The following is a 19,436-nucleotide window of genomic DNA, read 5'->3' as shown; positions in this document are numbered from 1 at the left end:
ATATTATGTATATAATGTATAATGTATCTTGGTATGCTTGCCTATATCTTTCACAAAAATCCATCTGATTGATATGAAACTTTTGGAAATGTTTCCACATCTTGTGTCTTTAATTTAGTTCAGAGTTACCAAGGATATTAATTTGTATCCATGGAAACACTACAGGAGTTAGAATTTTCACCTTAGCTTCTTATAAATTTTCACCTTAGCTTCTTTTAGTTTTTAAAGTAGTTTTTTTTTCTCCCCCAAACAACTTGATCAATTCAGTGTGGTTCGTTTTATATCTTTGTGCTATTAATAGCCACAATTTGTTTTGTTACAGCTTTAAATTCATTTTTTTAAATTTTGGTAACGGTTTTTCTAACCCTACTGCAAAGCACGGGAAAAAGCTAGTTGATAAAAACATACTTACAACGTATTTTGGCTCAGTTGTAATGAGATTCTACCAACCCTCTCTGAAACAAAAGGCAATATTAGGGCCATGATGTTATATAGACTAATAACATAAAACAAAACTAAGAACTGTACCTTATACAAATTATATGCGTTATTGGTTTTCTCAGTAAAATTACATCTTTTCTACTATACTTTTTAAATTTCCATGGTAACCAATTCATTCAATAGCTACAGCTGTGTTTTACAATACCACACTAATGCAGCAAAAGCTCGCAAATATTAAAAAAAATCTAATGGTGATAAAACCTCTGAATTTCTGCTGGTATTGAATTGTTACAAAATCATAACAACCTAACAAATCTATAAAACTTTTACATGTATTTATTTCTATAAAGTATATTTTACACGTTGGGTTATCGTATAAGTAATGTATCACTCAATGAAATCACCATAACTCATAACGGTTGCAGGTTAATAATGGTCAACAATTACATTGCGTGGAGGTTTGATATTGAGGATTTTATTTGCACTTGTCGAATACATATGTATAGGTAAACACTAGCTAGAAAATTATTAAATCATTATAAATTCAGTCGCTTGCAAAATATTTTGTTTACCAAGCAGATATGGAATTTACTATATTTCACATAAAGGGAAAATTACACTAAAATATACTAAACTATTTAAAGGGGCTCGTATTTAATTGCCATTAAACCAAGACCTATATGCAATTTATTAGGTTTATCTTAGATTCTTTTTTATCACAATTCATTTAGGGATTTAGGAATTTTGGAACTTTTGCTTAGATATTAGGAATTTATTATTTTACGGTTACTAAGTCTTTAATGAATTACATTTAAGAGCGTCTTTGAGGTTGGCAATTAATTAATTACAAGCGTATCACAGTTAATTGATTTTGTTGTTAACAATTGCAATTTTGTAAAATTTGTATTCTCTGGGTAGAACATGTTTTGAATGAATGCAAAAAAATTGAATGTGATACTCAGTATTTGTATACCATCTATTCAATGTATATTTAACTAGCTGTAACCCGCGGGCTTTGCCCCGTTTAACTTCTTAATTTTCAAGATTATCTCGTTCGCATGGCTCAATCACGTCCTGGTTGAAGTTTGTTCGCTACGCTCACTCACCTTTAGGTTGGAGCTCGTTCGCTACGCTCACTCACCTTTAGGTTGGAGCTCGTTCGCTGCGCTCACTTGCCTTCAGGTTAGCTCGTTCGCTACGCTTACTCGCCTCCAGGTTGAAGTTCGTTCGCTACGCTCACTCACCTTTTGGTTGAAAATTAGCTGTTGTCATAAATGTAAAAGAAATAGTAGTGCTGCACCCTGTTGGTAATCCTTGTAACTTTAATGCTATTGAACATCATAGAACAGAACCAACTTGTTTAATTGAAACAGCTGTTAATATTCAATAATTCCATTTCTCATAAGGTTAACATGGGAAACCCCAGAGCCACTGGGGCGGAGCCCGAAAGGATTTTTGAAATAAGAATATGCCTATATGTTAATCGGGAATGTGAGCTATCATCATGCCAAATTTCAGCCCAATCCGACCAGTATTTTTCGCGTTCACTTGTCACAAACATACATCCATACATCCATACATCCAAACTTTCTCATTTATAATATTAGTAGGATTAGTAGGATTTACAAACCATGTTGACCTCAATAATCTAGTAATTATGGGGAAAACGCTTTAGTAGATTTATCCATACTGCTTATATCTATGGCAAGAGTATATAAGATCAAAACTATTGCTATGGTTGATTTTAACTTCAAAATCACTTATGGAAATAAAGTAGTTTTATTGAAACTTTAAAGTGATCGAGCGGAAAAGACTATATTTCCACTTCAGGTTATGGTTCATACTTTATTCTATGGTATAATCTATGAGCAAGCAAGCACGTCCGCTCAATCAAAAATCTTCTTCTATTCTTAGCTAACATATAGAATACATTGATAAATGTACCTATATATTCTTAAAATTTGAAGTAATACTAATGGAAATACGAACAATTATCCGTGATATTAATCCAAGCTTTAATAAAGGTTTATTTATCTACGACAAGTAGTTTTAGATAAAAAATATACTTTGATAAAATATTTAAGTATAGCATGTATACTAGTTCATATTACTTTCTGGAAATCGAGTCAGCTATTACACTGTAGTCATGGATCATAAAATTAATTCAATTCAAGCATGTGCCCATTTCTTCTGTAAACGTGTTTAAATTTTAAGTTTAAAGTTATCTAGTTTATTTAACGCAAGGTACATATGATAAATACACAGATAATAAAAGAGGTAGGCCTTATAATTAAATTAAACCCTGGAATCAGGTTACAAATCAAATAAGCCAAAGAGTAAAGTATCACCATGATGAGCGTATGCAAATTCATGAAGTATCGATGCGTAAATCTCTTAACGATTTGCAACGCGTCCACTTTTAAATGATTTAAATAATCCACTATATGGATGAACATCTGTTTGTATCTTCTTTAGAGATTAGCTCATTGTGAAAACGTAAAACGAAATAAATAATAAATAAATAAATAAATAATAAATAAATAATCGAATGACAAGTGTTACATTTAGATTTATATATTTTAAGAAAAATGTTGCATTTGAAACAAACCATAGGAATAACATCTTTTCTTTACATTGCAACTACTTAATGTTACGACATTATTCTTTCCCAGAGTAAAATAATTATTTCAGCTCGATTGAAACTAATGTAATGTATAAAAACACGTTTGTTCGACACATTGATTTACATCCTAAAGCTTAGGATATTAGATTCAAATACATTTTTGTTGCCAATCGTGCAACTTGTTTGGTAGGGCAAGATTCCCTCTTCTTCTAATTGAGAAAAGTAAATTGGAGAAGAATCGAATAGTAATGAAAGAAGTTACTTCGAGGCATCCGGAAAGGAATTTCTCAACTATCTCCATTATTAAATCAAGTTGGAGACTTTAGTTTTAGAAACATTATATAAGTTGGTGTGTCTTCTTTGAAACATTATCTTCTGTTGGTAATATACTTTATTACCAACAGTTCATGAAATGAAACAAACTCATTCAAGATTCATCCAGTTGAATTTAGTATCTTTATTTACCTGTAAATACTTTTACAACAAGAAAAACAATTAAAAATATTGAACCTAAAATACTGTAGTATTATTTGCACTGTAGAAGGTGACCTAGAACTTCCCCATGTTTGATAATTGGATTGCCAACTAAAACTCAGAAATAACAACAAAACGTAACTTGACAGCTTAAGGTTCTACGACAAACTTGTCGTCCGAAACAAATCACCTTTCGTGTCAGGATTTTACCTCACAACAATCAACAGAGCGTTTTTATAAAATGTTTGAATACTCAACATATTGCTGGGTTATCAAATGACGAGGCATTTTTATTACTAACATTTAAAATCCGCTTCACATATTGTTTATTTGCATTAGCCTAAGTAGTCCGGGTAAAACTTACTAAACTCGTTTGATTAAGAGAAACCAAGTTTTTTTTTTAGCAAATTCCGTATTTAAGAAATAAGGTATTACCGTAAGTCTGATAGTAAGAACTAGACCCGAAAACTATTTACTTTTTAGCTTTGATGTCCCAAAAGGCCAAAAGTACCATCCGTTCAAATTAATGCGATGAATATATGACGTATTCAAATTTGAGAACCAACTTGTGGACTGGGAACAGAGTTGTATTGGGTAAGAAATTGGGGTTTCAATTTCAGGCCTTCGAAACATACATTTATACAATTTATTTCCAACCCATTTTGTAGAGCTTAAACACAAATAATTTTCTGAAATGTTGTTCTACTCTTAACGATAAAAATAAATGTACAGTATTTACAAAATGTATTATCAGGAAGTTTAAGATAAGTATTGTGGCCTTTCTAATCCTCTTAGCGTTGACAAACTAACCACACTAAAACTAGATTTAAACTTTTCCAATGTCTCTTCCATCAACAAACTTTGATGTAAGATACGTTTTCCTATAATGGATAATGTTTTCATTTTGATTTATTTCTGGTAAGAAAGAATAATAGGTTAAATAAGATGAATATTTTATAAAGATAGCTTTACCTCCGAGTTCTTAGCGATATTTTGAAGAAAATAATAAAAATATTTAAAAACAATCATTACTTCTAATATTTACTTGGAATTAGATTTAAATAATTGATTAATACAGTTTAAAAAATAATTGAATTTTTTAGTTACTTTTTTAAATGGTGTTGTGTAAAACTTAGTATAAAAATTATCTACATGAGGCTGTGGAATATGAGTACGATCATTTCTAACTTTTCAGCCTCTAAGCAAGGAGGTACTGTAAATAGATCTTAATTGTTTTCCCTTGATTAAAACATTTTTCTACTAAATATCAATATGCTGGTCGTAATATTTTTTAATCAGGCATGCAATTTACATTGTCATTATAATGGAATTACGCTGTCTTTCTTTTTATGATTATTTATTAACACATTAATAAAACAAAGCACCACAATCCAGGGCTACAGATATACAGACCACAATCACAGGCCTCCACATTCCAAAGATTTTCAAAATATTACTTTGGTATTGACCAACAAACAAGATCATAATTTTAGTTACAAGAAATTTCTTACCAAAGGAGCATTTTTATTAATCTAAAGAAATCACACATTAAAGTAAAGTGTCTATCTTGATTTAGTGAAGACAGTTGAGACGTTGTTTAAGACATGCCTCGGAGTAACTTCTTTCAACAGAGTTCTTCTCAGGTTTTCTTTTTAACTGCTAAGATATACTAAGTCGAATTAAATTTAAAAATAACGTTGAAATTCCGGAAATACTTAGTGCACATTTGTAGATCAAAGATCTGTTGTCTTTTAGTACTAATTAGGTCATCTCATCATAATAAATGCTTTGGAAAAATAGTAACGCACGTTACTTAATTTATCATTTTCAGATAATAGGACGTTTAAGGTAAAATTAAATAAAAAACTAACTGTTTATTTGAGAACAAAAGCGGTTCTTAGTAGTTATAGTATTTAATGTATTGTTTCGCTACCTATTCACATTATATAATTAAAATCGCATATTCTGATTACGCATTATCTAGTTATATACCAAATGAATAAGAAATTATTAAAGTTTAATCCATACTTAAATGTATAGTTTTTATAATAAACTGTGATTAGGTCCTAACCCACTTTTTACTAATCATGATTCTGAATTACTAAGTTGTGTTCGTTATTTGACGTATTCCATCAAGGAAAACTTCCATCAAGGAAAAGTAAGATGGTAATGATACAATTGCTGCATACAATAATTTTTCAATGAAATATTAAGGAACGCGGCAGCGTTCCGCCCCGCCAAGTCCCCCAGCGGTACACAGCTGCTGCAGTGTATATATACATGACGTGACAAAGTGGCTTTTTTACTCGTCTATAGCTCTGAAGAAACAAAAGCTATTAAAATAATTATTCATCTACTGGATAGGGGCACTCATTCTCAACAAAATAAAAAAAAGAATTTAAAAAACGGTTGTGTTTGAGCCAAGAAAAACTAGTTTGAAAATTCACAAATTTTCCGTGTTCTCCTTCTTCTCCTTAAATGTTGACGGACCTACAGCCCAAACCACTTGCCCAATTTTAATGTTTTTATGTTGTTTGAAAGCCCTTAACGTGTAGATGTGCCTTTTGAGGGTCTCAAGTCAGTGCGTTAACCCATAAACCCTTGGCAAGCCCTCAAAGTACGATTTTGGCCCATTTAAATAACATGGGATTAAAATCAAAACAAAAGAAGGACCAGCTGCGATTAAATCTCATTTAATTTAAATGTTAGAGAAATTCATAGGAACAGCTGAAAAATTATTTTAAAACTTGTATAAAGTATTTTTTCAGGTATACCGAATGATTAAAAACTACTAACTATATAAAATTACTTAGAGCAATGATTTTCCCCGATACTTTCCATTGAAAAATGCAGTGTACCGATAGTACACACTGGTACAGCAGCTCATCATTTTAACAGTTTAATACTACTTATCAAAACATATGAAACCTAGGAACTTGAAACTTAGTACTAGTACTAAGGTTTGTTTCATGTTTTGATACACTAAAACAAATAAAACAATCGGGAAAATCACTCTACGTATGTTAAACAAGCAATTAAAAAGTGATATGTAAATTTAGGATAAATGAGTTTTTCAATATTTGTTTTGTCTTATGCTATTTCTAACAGACCTAATCTGTTTGATTACTTTTTTACTTCTCTAATAAAGGCTCAATTTACACTAGTCTTTAGATATACGGGTTTAATTATCAGAACACTTATGTTTAATATGACCATTGATGAAATTTGAAACTGAGTTTAAGCCCAGGGGGTTTGTTAAATAGTAATTTTGGTATGTGTGTCAAAAAGTTTTTAATCGGTTTAAAGCAGATAAGACCAAAAATGAAGAATTTACTTCTACACAAACAATATTATTGAAATTAAATGAGATGTAGTTGTGCCGTGGTCTATATATCAGAGAAAAGAGGATTTTTATTTTTTCTGTTGATTTTGTACAAAAATAAATAAAATCTAACAAAAAACCACTAAGTGGTAACACTTTCCCCGCCAAGTCAGCAATCCAAAAAAGTTAATAAATCATTACTTTTTCCGCCAAGAAAAACAATGTAATGTATGTAAGTTTGGTAACTTGGCGGCAGACTTTTGCTCGATCACTTTAAAAAATACCATAAAACTAGTTTCATTGAGCAAGTATCTCTCCCATTAGTACATTGCTAGGTGAGAGCTTATTTTACAAAATTTGACCTTATTTATGCCACATTTCCTGAAATCATAATAGTGATGGTTTTATATTTACTGCTTACCTCGTAATTATTATACTTAGTTGGACTAATTAAATTATCCACGAACGTAACTTTAATGAAAAAAACCAAGCAAAAGTCTGCCGCCAAGTTGCCAAACTTACATACATTACATTGTTTTTCTTGGCGGAAAAAGTAATGATTTATTAACTTTTTTGGATTGCTGACTTGGCGGGGAAAGTGTTACCACTTAGTGGTTTTTTGTTAGATTTGATATTAGTCGAGACACAAACCCACTAAAATACTTATACAAAAATAAAAGTTACTCTTTAAAAATGTTAAGCTAAAATATAGGAAAAAATATATGTTAAAAATGTTAGGATAAATTTGTCGGACATTAAAACAAAACGTTGACTACCATAAGATAATCTATAGTAGCAAAGTGAATATATTACTACGTATGAAACCTAATCAAATTTACTAATTGAAAGATTACAAAAAGTGTAAATCTACAGGTTTTAACAGCTTTAGGACGTGCGATCGTGTTTACAAAAGGTGTTGCACGGGTTTAAAATGGATTACATTTTAATGGAATTCAATACGTCAGAGTGAGAAGTTTATTACTCGTTGTTTGTTATGGTGTTGAAAAAAATTTCATTTATTTTCGTAAAAAGTAAATGTCTAATAGTAGTGTATTTTATACATGGCTCTTTAAATGTGGATACGATACTGTGTAATGTTATGACATTATATTGTATTTAAAAGATATAAAAGAATATGACCAAGATATAATTATGTACGACTTTCCGACTTTCCCACATAATAACGAGGAGATTGAACTACACTGAGCTATATTTAATCATGGATAAAACATATAGTCCCTTAGTAGATTTCCGATCCTTATGGAAGGGCTGAAGCCAATTTTACTGTTAGTTCTGTCCGGTGTACTGTAGAGTCGTGTTTTGTTTATTGTTTCTTGCTATTTCAGTAATTTAAAACCTCGTTTAACCAAATAAAACTATCTAATCATAAACAATAACTTGTCCACTAGCTATAAAAGCAAACTGCGAGACACAAATCATGTGAAACTAACCCTAAAATAATATGAACAAATTGAAAAAAAAACACAAAAAACACGATATCTACAGTACTGTAAACCGGACAGAACTCACAATAAAATTGGCTTCAGCTGTTCCATAAGTATTGGAAATCTAATAAGGAGTATGTTTTATCTATTATTTAATCTAAAACAGTCTACATTAAATACTGTGCTTCAATTAAACAATGATTTTAGATATTTTCTTAAGAAGGTTTTAAAATACAAACAAATATTTGATTTATATAAAACCATTTAATTCTTCGTGATGGTCCAATTCAGTGAAATTTTACTTTTGTTAACCGGAGCTCAAGACACTTGACCCTCGTTATTATATTTCAGCGCCACTCCAAGTAACAATATCTCCTCAACTCAAATATCAGACATCATTTCGTTGTTACAGTTAAAATTGTGGGCCTCTCCTTTTAATGATTTAACCTAAAGCTTACCTTAACTTTTAAATTACCATTGACTATTTATCTAAGATATACAGGGTCCCCCAAAATCCTAGGAACGACAGTTTGAACCATTGTAGATCATTCAAAGAATTAATTTAAATTAATAATGAAATTGGCCGCATCGCGTCGTGACAGGTTATTAAGGATAGAAAGAAGCTCGGTTAAATTAACTAATAATTCCTTTGATTAAATTCTTCCTCCAGGGGTATTCGCTTATTCATGTTCAGGAAGGCTATGTTTAATTAATTATTCTTTGGTATTAGGTATTTACCGACATTTCCACCAGTTACTAATAGTTCAGAAATAAATAATATTATGGAAAGCATGATTTAAATGAAAAATAGGACATTGTTGTGTCATGCAAACGGAGTTCTTTGTGAATTTCGATTATGAAACTTTTTTGAATTTCGATCGCTCGAAAGGTTCAAACACAGAGCAAACATTTTACTTGGAAAGTAAATGCTATGTTGGCAGATGCATTCCTAACATATGCAAAGGGAGGTAGTCTCTTTTCTCTCAGCGAATGTTATTCCTTTTGTAAACGAAATGCTGGAAAAGATATCCAAGATACTTAATGATACACAAATTAAAACGAATTTCATTCGAATCGTTATTTTATACACATTATCTATATCAATTGTTTTGCATGATCAAATTAATTTTGAACTCAGGGTAATTTAAAATCAAATCTTCAGAGTCATTAGATAGAAGTAAATAATTAAATTCTATTGAATAAACTGGAATCCTCACTCAGCTTATGATAAATGCAGTGCAGAAAAAAACAGAGAGAATAAAAAATATTAGTTAATTTTATATTCTTAATATGCCTGCATTACATCATCTTTAAGGGAAAATATAACTTTTCGGTGCTAAGAGCAGCTTTGTGACTTAATGGAACGTTCTTGGAATTTTCCGGAGCTTATCTCAACAAATCTTTATTTACATTTTCATATTTTACGAAGATGATTTCCAATATTTCAATCAAGGAAGCCTTTTTATATCCATTAACCAAAAGACAAAAGCTACCTCAGTAAACTAAATTTATTCACAAACATGTTTGCTGCCTTTAGCAGAGTTAAACCTCTAGAGTAATTCAAATTATTTATTGAAATTTACATCAACAAAAGCAAACAAAGACAAACAACAAACTGTTTTTTACACAAAAGATATGTTGTACTGGGATATCTATCCTGACACATAAATAATTTGATTCTGAGTTTGTTTAAATATTACAATAATTTGTTTTACATTTTGGGCTTTTTAGGGACTTATGTCCCTACAAGCCACTAGTCATATTTATGTATGTTAGGAAGTAATGTCAGTATTTCACATTACTGTATTTCACTTGTTAACTGGGTTTATTTTGATAACCTTAACCAGGGAAGTAAAGGTTTCACGATTGGCCTTTGAATTTAAAGACCTCTTTTTCAATATTGAAAATTTCTAGTTTTATTCATCACAAATATGTAGCAATGTTTTCTGTAAATTTTTATTGGTAAGCATTTAAGGATATAACAGAATATACAAACAATGTTTACAATGGGATTACCCGCAGATGATGATAATTGCACAACTTGGCAACGTTGCAGTTGTTATCAGCTGTTTATCTGTCAAGGGCACAGCTGATCGTAGGCTGAAGTTGATGGATGCACTCATAGAATGACTCAGGTTTGAATGCTCATCAACTTTCAATGAACGTGATTTATGGTTTTAATTGAACTTAGCTGTTTGTTGAAGTGCATATCAAAATAATTAATTTCTGTTATAACTCCAATAAAACTTATGAAGGTATTCTGTTATATTATACATAATTCAATATTCTTAAGCTCTTTACAGGTCATTTAAGGCTCTCAAACAGCCTTATGGTGTCAATATGTATTAATTAAAACTAATAATTTGGCTTTTAAATCAATTTTCCGGTTTATATTTACTTGTTGATTTAATGTTTCTAAACAAGTACTGACAGTAAGAAATTTGTAATTATATCTGAGAAATTCAGAAATAAGAACTATAATATAAAAAAGCTGCTTTAGAAAATAATGTTCAAAATATACATATGAAAGGTTACTATCCCCAGAGTATAATTAATATCCCAAAATATATGTTAAATCTTCATGAAAAGAACTCACCTATGCTTCTGGTGCTACATGAATAGCAATGTGCATTGTGTATATTCCAGACTTAAACAAAGAACAGTAAATATATATAGTTGCAATTAGTAGCACTTCGTGAACAAAAGGATTGAATGGTTCGTCTAACACATGATTAGCTAATGAGCTGCAACTGTTCAGAATTAGCTATGATTCCATAGACTGTGTATAACTGTATACAATACATATTTGTGTATCAACTTACTTCGAATTTACCCTACTTCTGCAGAAGTTGTGTATAAAACTATCAAATTCAAAAGTGGTTTACCGACGAATAGTTCATCAAAAGAACACATCTCTGCTTAAAACAGTGCATGCCTGAAACCGAGTTTTGGATTTCCCACAAATAAATCTATAACCACGGATATTCTTGCAGAATTGATAGTAGCAATAATTATTGTAATATTGATAAACTAAATTACATGATAACCTGTATATCATTATATTAATTAGCTCATTCCCATTTTCCAATAATTGGTTTTCAATTACACATGTTTAATGAACACAAAGTATCAATATGAGAATAATTAATTTGTTTTATAACGTAAAATTAATAATAACAATAAAATAGCTATTGCACATTTATAGATGTAGATTTAATTAATAATCATACACACATACTGTTTCTTTTATTATTTATTGTCAAAGGTGTATTTACTGTCACATTTTGATTGCCCAACCGGAGTGAATTTGAAATGCTCTATTTTAAAAATATTTGGAAAAATATTTTTGTTTTTGTTCTAAATGCATCAAGAAAGAATTTGAAATACTCTAAAGTCTTTCGGAGTAAAGGTTTTGGGCCAATGTCTGAATTTGTTCAAGCAAAATTAATATTCCAAGTAATTATAATATGTAATAATAATGTTTAGACTGTTACTGATCTACTGTTAATCTAAAGCATTTCAATTAACTTTTATAGGTTAATGTTAATATAAAAATTTATCCGATAGGTATGCAATGTTAAAACGAATATATTATCAAGAAAATCCTTTGCAGTCTGTTTCCATTCTGAAAATACATTATTTGTCCCTCATGGATTTGGCCATATCAATCCAACCGTTATTAACGGCCTGCACTGGGCACTGGATTTATTTGGTTTGTTTCATACAAATATTTATTCCACTTAAGTACATGATTCGTTGACACACAGTATTTAAATTTATCCCGATTTGTTCGTTCATACACTTTATACTCCCGAATGGTTTCATTATTAAGAAAAACACAAAAGTAAATCCACTTACTTTTTACTATTTCTTTATAGAGTTAACAATACAGGTAAAAATCTTAAAATTCAAAATTTCACTATGGGATGGTAAAATTAATTTTCTCTTAATTGTTTACAAAAAATCGCGTTTTTTACTTGGACTATTTATTATGTTGCTACAAATAAGTAAAGTTGTTAGGTAGTGTCACTTTCTTTACATATTGAGTTTGTTCATGATATTCTGTGAAAGGACAATTATTTCAGAATTGGACGCTAAACCAACCAGCAAACGATCACTCGACTATTCTTGTGTATGAAATACACTATTATTGTGTATTGTATTTCATATACAGTACATAATGAATTTGTAACTGAATCCAATCCGTTTATACTACATGTTCATGTTATGGTTAAAAAAAAATTGAAATATGGTATGTAAGCTACTTCAGTTTAGTATGTGGCTTTCTTTTACTTCAAAAGTTTACTTCATTGGTTTATTGGAGAAATATGTAAAAAATAAACTAATTATGAAAAACTAAACCTTACAAGTGAAAGTCTTAAATGATCTTGATAAGCTATAAAGTAAGTTTTGATTGTATTTTTTAAAATGTTCATTATGCTAACACTATTTAACAGCTAAAAGATTAACTTAGAGCTTAACCTTTTGTAACATTTTGAGCATTTCCACAACAGCACAAAGGTTCTAAATGATTCCCAGCAAAACATTTCCTATTGTATGTTTCATCAAAAAGCAATTTTCACCGACCCTCTCGCAGCAAATAGAGACCTAATCATTGTAACGATGAAGAAAAATGGGGCTTCTTGAGAGAGATATTGATTTCCACGTTGTCTCCGAAGAGACTAACGCACTTGGAGGAAATTATTGTTTGAGAATTAGTAGTAACAATTACTTATCACTTAATCGAATTAAATTACACACTTACCTAAAAACACTGATTGGTCAACCTAAAAAACAACAGATGATTATTACATTTTATAACAACTAACCATAAAAATACAATGATTAGAGTATATATACATCATGTAAATATACATCAAACTTTAAAATTTATTTATTTAAGTATGCCACTAAAGTGTTTCCAATAAAAAAAAAACACGATTAAGTCAAGATAAGCAAGTGATAAAGATATTAAATTCACCATACCCATTTGTAACAAAGTAAAACTAAATTTAATGTTCAATAAATGCAAAAATAATCTAATAGAAAGTTTTCTTTAGAAAATAATAGGTTTTTCGTAGCCAAAAATCAGTAATTTACTATTTTGTGTTCATTTTGTAAGTGGATAAAGGACAGCACGGTAGTGCCACTAGTTCATTTAATTCTTCTTAAACGTTCAGATAGTGCTTACAAATTACTGTAAATTTTTTTTTAGGACAAACATACTTCTACATATTTATAGGTGATCACTAGTTTATATGTTAAGGATCTCTTACACTATCCATATTACTGTCAGTATAAGTTACTATTAACAATAATAATGAGAGAAAAAGATAATATTGATGTATTAATTACTTGTATCGAAGAATACCCCGATTTCTTGAAATCTACCATCAAAACTGTTAATATTGGCCTTTCAATATTTTTGACAGTAATAGTGATAGTGTAAGGGTCTTTTAAGTGAACAATTTCCAAATATTTAACTACTAACAGTTAAATTTCAATTTTTTAATTAAAATTAAGTTAGTGGTTACATTACAATTAATTCTAAACAATACATAGCCTAATTATTGTAAACATTCAAGGTTTGAAACTAATTCTTACTCAGATTCTTATCAAAAAACGAGTAGCCCTGAATTTTCCACGTGATTAACAATAAAAAATACCTGAGTAGTGGCAGAACTTCAAACTATGACGTAATGTGTTTCAGACACTACATAACAGCTGATAAGCTGTCGTGTGCTACAACTTGTATCCCGAGTCCTGTGTTAGGAGAAAGCGTCCTCGACTACTTCTAAGCCTATGACCTTCCATCTCTACACATGGGGTCAGCGTCTGGGCCACTGACTATGAGGAATAGTATTTGTGCTATAAGGCAACTATGATGATAATCTTACTAATATTATAAATGTGAAAGTTTGTGTGTTTGTTTGTTTGTTTGTTTGTTTGTTTGTTTGTTTGAAGTTCAATCACGCATAAACCACTAGACGGATTGGGCTGAAATTTGGCATGATGATAGCTTACATTCCCGGTTAACATATAGGCATATTCTTATCTCAAAAATCCTTTCGGGCTCCGCCCCAGTGGCTCTGTAATTCCCCATGTTAACCTTATGAGTATTCATATTTAAAGGGAATTAAAGAATTTAGTCAGCTGTTTCAACTAAAAAAGTTGGTTCTATGATATGGAAAAGCATTAAAAAGTTATAAGATTTACCAACAGGGTGCAGCACTATATTTTTTTTGCTAAGCAGCAACAAAAAACTGTGATTCGCAATGAGAACTGTCAAAGTAGGATTGTTTACAGTTATGTATATGTTTTTCATTTCATGAATAATTTGTGATATTTTGCGAATTGATAATTTATTTTTCTCTATTGTTTAGGTAAAATGGTAGAACATTATGGCTATGGTAGATGTGTAATACGATAGAATACTGTAAATTTAAAAAAGCAAATTTTATCAAACTGTGTCCTCCACCCATTGCAATCGCAAAGCTTGAGTATAACTGCAATAAGCATTTTATACTTATATTCCAACCCCGTACGAAGGACGGGTACTCTGCTAGTTATATCGATAATTTTCAGCTCGCAATACCTCGGTTGGAGCGGTAACGTCTTCTACAGATAAGCAAGTTACATTGTTGGTTTGGTTTAAGACCTTACCGCAAGCAATATCTATTTCATTACTGCAATCAACCCTGGCTAGCCTATACAATCTAAAACTGTCTACCGTAACAAAACTTTACATTAGGTCTATGCAGGTTGGCAGTTGAGATTTTATTTTAAGAAAATTACTACTCAGTGCGTGTTCATGGCGGTCTCGGTTTCGTTAGAATTATTTATTGAATTTGTTTCAGAAATGTTCGAAGGAAGCTTTTATTGTTTAGCTTATTTATTTGAAATGAAATGAAATGAAATGAAATGAAATGAAATGAAATGAAATGAAAATGATTTATTTAGTCAGGCAAAGTTAGGGCCACATGGCCCTCTCTTACACTTAACCTGTTTATACAAATCTAAACATACAAATAAAACAAAACAATGTACAATACAAATAAAATACTATAATCTATTTACAATATTTAATGTAAAAAGAAACAATAAACTTTTAAAACATACCACCTTACATAAACACCCACACACACACACACCTACACACGTACACGCACACACACAACACACACTCGCAAGAACTATCACACACACACGCACACCTGTCAGTGATCAACCAAGCGCATGCCTAGGATATACCAACCATGGCCATACGTCCAGAAAACAGATTTTTTAGTGCTGTCACAAACCGGGGACGGCTATCAAGGGTTTTTATGGCTAGAGGGAGATCATTCCAAAGGCGACAAGCAGAAACAACAAACGCTCTGTCATAAACTGCCGTTCTATGATGAGGCATACGCAAAGTTACTGAAGCAGAACGTGAATTTCTTACACTTTCTTCAGCTACAAATTTGAAGTCGTTTAAAAATATTCTGGAAATTTTGTTTTTAATATTGAATAGGTTATCATAAGAATTTTTATTGATCTTAGGTCACATAGTTTTAGTAATTTAGAATCAACATAAAAAGGAGTGATGCGCTCATTACGTCTCAGATCATAAACAAATCTTATACAGTAGTTCTGAGTGCGTTGGAGAGCATCAGCGAGATTTACAGTCATGTCATTGATCACAGAGTTACAGTAAGTGAAGTGAGGGAAGACAAGTGATTTTACTAGGTGTAACTTTATGTGTAAAGGTAAAAAATTCTGTAACTTCTTCAGTGAGTGGATTGATGCAAACACCTTTTTACGTATGTCTAATACTGCATCTCCCCAAGTAAGCGTCGAGTTTACAGTACGTCCTAGATTTTTCACTTTGTCATAGTAAAGTAAAGCTGTCCCATTTATAGTTACTGAGTTCACTGTGTCAAGGTCAATTGAGTTTCGTAAACGTGAATGACAAATTATTATTGGTCTTGTTTTTGTATGGTTTAGTCTAAGTCCATGTTTTTCAGTCCAGGTAATGATTTTCTCGATGTCTTCGTTGATTTTTAGAACACTGTCATTGATATATTTTGCTGAGAAATGCGTATAAATCTGTAAGTCGTCGGCATACATATGGTATTTACAGTGTGTGAGGACTGAGCTCAGGTCATTTATGTATAGTACAAACAGTAGAGGGCCAAGGATTGACCCCTGAGGCACACCACAAGTAACTGTCTCCCAGTCAGATCGTACGTCATCAACCTCAACACATTGCCGCCTGCCTGACAGATAAGATCCCAGCCAGTCCAATACACCATTTGAAAACCCTATGGCCCTTAACTTTTCCAGAAGAAGATTATGATTTACGCAGTCGAAAGCTTTCGAAAAATCAAATAGTGTTAGAATTGTACCCTGCCGACGTTCCATTGCTTGTCTAATGTCGTCCGTCACACGTAATAGTGCTGTTTCTGTGCTGTGTGCCGTTCGAAAACCAGACTGAAAGCTGCAAAGTATGTTGTTGTCAGTCAGAAATTCCGTCATTTGGCAGTGCACAATTCTTTCAAGGCCTTTTGATAATGCGGGCAATATACTGATCGGCCTGAAATCCTGGCAAGATGCCGGGGCTGGGATCTTATTTGATGGACGAATAAGGGCAGACTTCCAAGAAATAGGGAAAACACTTTGCCTTAGTGATGTGTTGAAAATGCATGTGACAGTTGGGAGTATAGCAAAGAGAATGTCTTTTATAAAACGAATTGGAATGCCATCTGATCCGACTGCATTGCTACGAATCCGACGAATTGCGTTAAGAACATCTGACTGCACTACAGGTCTGAAAGTAAACTTAGGATGTCCTAGGTCCTGATCAGGGAGGTTTCTGATTTCGTTTATGTAATTTACAACATGTTGTTGGTCGATATTTTGACCATATGAAGAGAAGAAAGCGTTTAATTCATTGAGAGGGACATTCACTCTCTGTGGTTCAGACTGCTTCCCAAGCCCAAGACTTTTTACATTGCGCCATAAAACCCTAGAGGATTGATTTTTATTTTCAAAAAGCATACGGATGTGTCTTAATTTTGAATTTCTCAAAAGCTGTTTCACTCTATTTCGAAGATAACGATATTGTTCCATTTCTGTTTGGTTTTGAGAACGTTTAGCTTTCCTAAAAATACAATCACGTCTAGCCATTAATCTGCGGATTTCTGGGGTTATCCATGGTGCCGGACGTGTTTTAGTCAAACGTTTAGTTACTGTTGGAGCATGTTTGTCAAAAAGATTAATAATTTTAGTGTTTAACTCATTCACCATTTCATCAACTGATGGTAAGTTTTCTATTAAGTGCCATTGTGTTTCATAAATGTCTGCCATAAAGTCAACTACATTCATGTTCTTAAAATCTCTGTATTTTAGAAATTTAGTCTTGGGTTTAGGAGCCTTAACTGAAAACACACAAAATATGAGATCGTGCTTGGATACTGCTGGAACTGGAAGTTGCCCATGATGTATAATGTCTGCAGCATCCGACACCACTATCAAGTCGAGGAGAGTGTCAGACTCGGCAGCATGATGTGTAGGGTCGAGTGGAAGTATATCTAAGTTGCAAGAGTTAAACAGTGTAGTCAGTTGTCTGTATTCATAGTTTTGATTTGTCGAGAGTAGGTCAGTATTGAAACCCCCCATGATCAAGGCATGACTGTATCTAAACAAAGAGTTTAATAGTGCATTTTCAAAATCCAAAAAATGTCCTGCTCTAGGTGGGCGGTAACACACGTACACAACAACAGGTCGTCAGCCCCAGCTAGACCAATTTCTATAATAAGGAATTCTGGTTTTGCCGAGTACTCAGAAATTGAAGAGTTAATAACTTTAAAATTGATTCCCTCCCTGATATAAACTGCAACGCCTCCACCCTGTTTGCCGGTTCTATCATTGCGCTGCAGAATATAGCCAGGGAGGTTCACTTCATGAGATGAAATACTCGGCTTCAACCAAGATTCCGAAACAGCTATCAAATCAAAATCCCTGTATTTGAATATCTCCCTAACCTCATCAATATGGGAGCGCAGTGACTGGGCGTTGATGTGTGCCGCCTTTAGTTTCTTGGGGTAAGGCTGTGGTTTCCTAGACGCGTAATAGATGCGCAGCGGTTTAGATGAGCAGCGTCTTTTATCCAGGTCCCAAAACGCAGCTGCCGTGAGTGGTTTCCTAGACTGCGTACAATACACACGGTTGGTGCGTAACTTATGTTCACGGGAGAGATTACTAGTGGCTACTATGGTGTTATACGATGATTTAGATAATGAAATGGATATTTTGGCATTAAAAGCTTTGAAGAAGCGTAAGCAGTGAAAAGTACATGTTAGGAACTGTACGTGGCCCTCACGTATCTTTTAACTGTAGTGTTAAAGCAAACATGTACATTTAAAATGAAAACAATAAATCTTAATTTAGCCTGTCAAACTTTGCTTTTACTGTTATTATATTTACCTATTCGGGATTTACCAAATCGATGAAAATACCTTTTACACTTATACGCCAACCCCGTAAGAAGTTTGGGTACTATGCTAGTAATTAATATAGAGTTATTACTAAGATGTTCAGGAGTTCTTAAAATAATTATGGGGGCACTTATATTTGGGAGTTGGTTGTGCTGACTTGAAAAGAATATTTGTCAATAATAGGTTTATTTATTAATACAGTAACAACAATATGAAAATATATGAGGACAAATTAATTGTAGGGAACATGTAACAAGGGTATTAAATATTAAAATCACACATTAAGGGAAAATTAACACTACATAACGAATGATATTAAATATAATACTATAACATTTTAATTGTATGAACAAAATATTTCCATAATATGTCATTAGAAGAGACAAATTCAATCAATTTTTCGTCATTGTTGGAGAATTTTGCCTTCTGTACAACATTTACTTCCGAATCCATTGCACAAGACATGTCTAAAACGCAGCGTAACTCAGATTCGACTGCTCTGAAAGCAGTCGGTCAAATACGCAGCTATTGGTGCGCGCGCATTGATACGCAGCCTAGGAAACCGCTTAAACGAAACTCCATAAGACAAGTGTGCTGCGTCTTAGATGCGCACACGCAGCGCATCTATTACGCGTCTAGGAAACCACAGCCTT

General features: G+C 32.1%; 1 protein-coding gene across 1 annotated transcript in view; it reads right to left on the bottom strand.

Moving 5' to 3' along the window:
• Positions 1 to 19,436, bottom strand: part of LOC129002628 (uncharacterized) — a 101,082-nt gene that overhangs the window by 37,219 nt on the left and 44,427 nt on the right. Inside the window, exon 2 of the mRNA XM_054430576.1 lies at positions 13,071 to 13,092. The gene's annotated coding sequence lies outside the window, so the exon portion shown is untranslated. The remainder of the gene's footprint in view (positions 1 to 13,070; positions 13,093 to 19,436) is intronic.

This window comes from Macrosteles quadrilineatus, unplaced genomic scaffold, assembly GCF_028750875.1.
Source record: "Macrosteles quadrilineatus isolate MER2022 unplaced genomic scaffold, UCM_ALF_1.0 Scaffold_9__3_contigs__length_116548681, whole genome shotgun sequence".
Taxonomy (NCBI): Eukaryota; Metazoa; Arthropoda; class Insecta; order Hemiptera; family Cicadellidae; genus Macrosteles; species Macrosteles quadrilineatus.
This window is presented reverse-complemented; position numbering and strand designations above follow the sequence as displayed.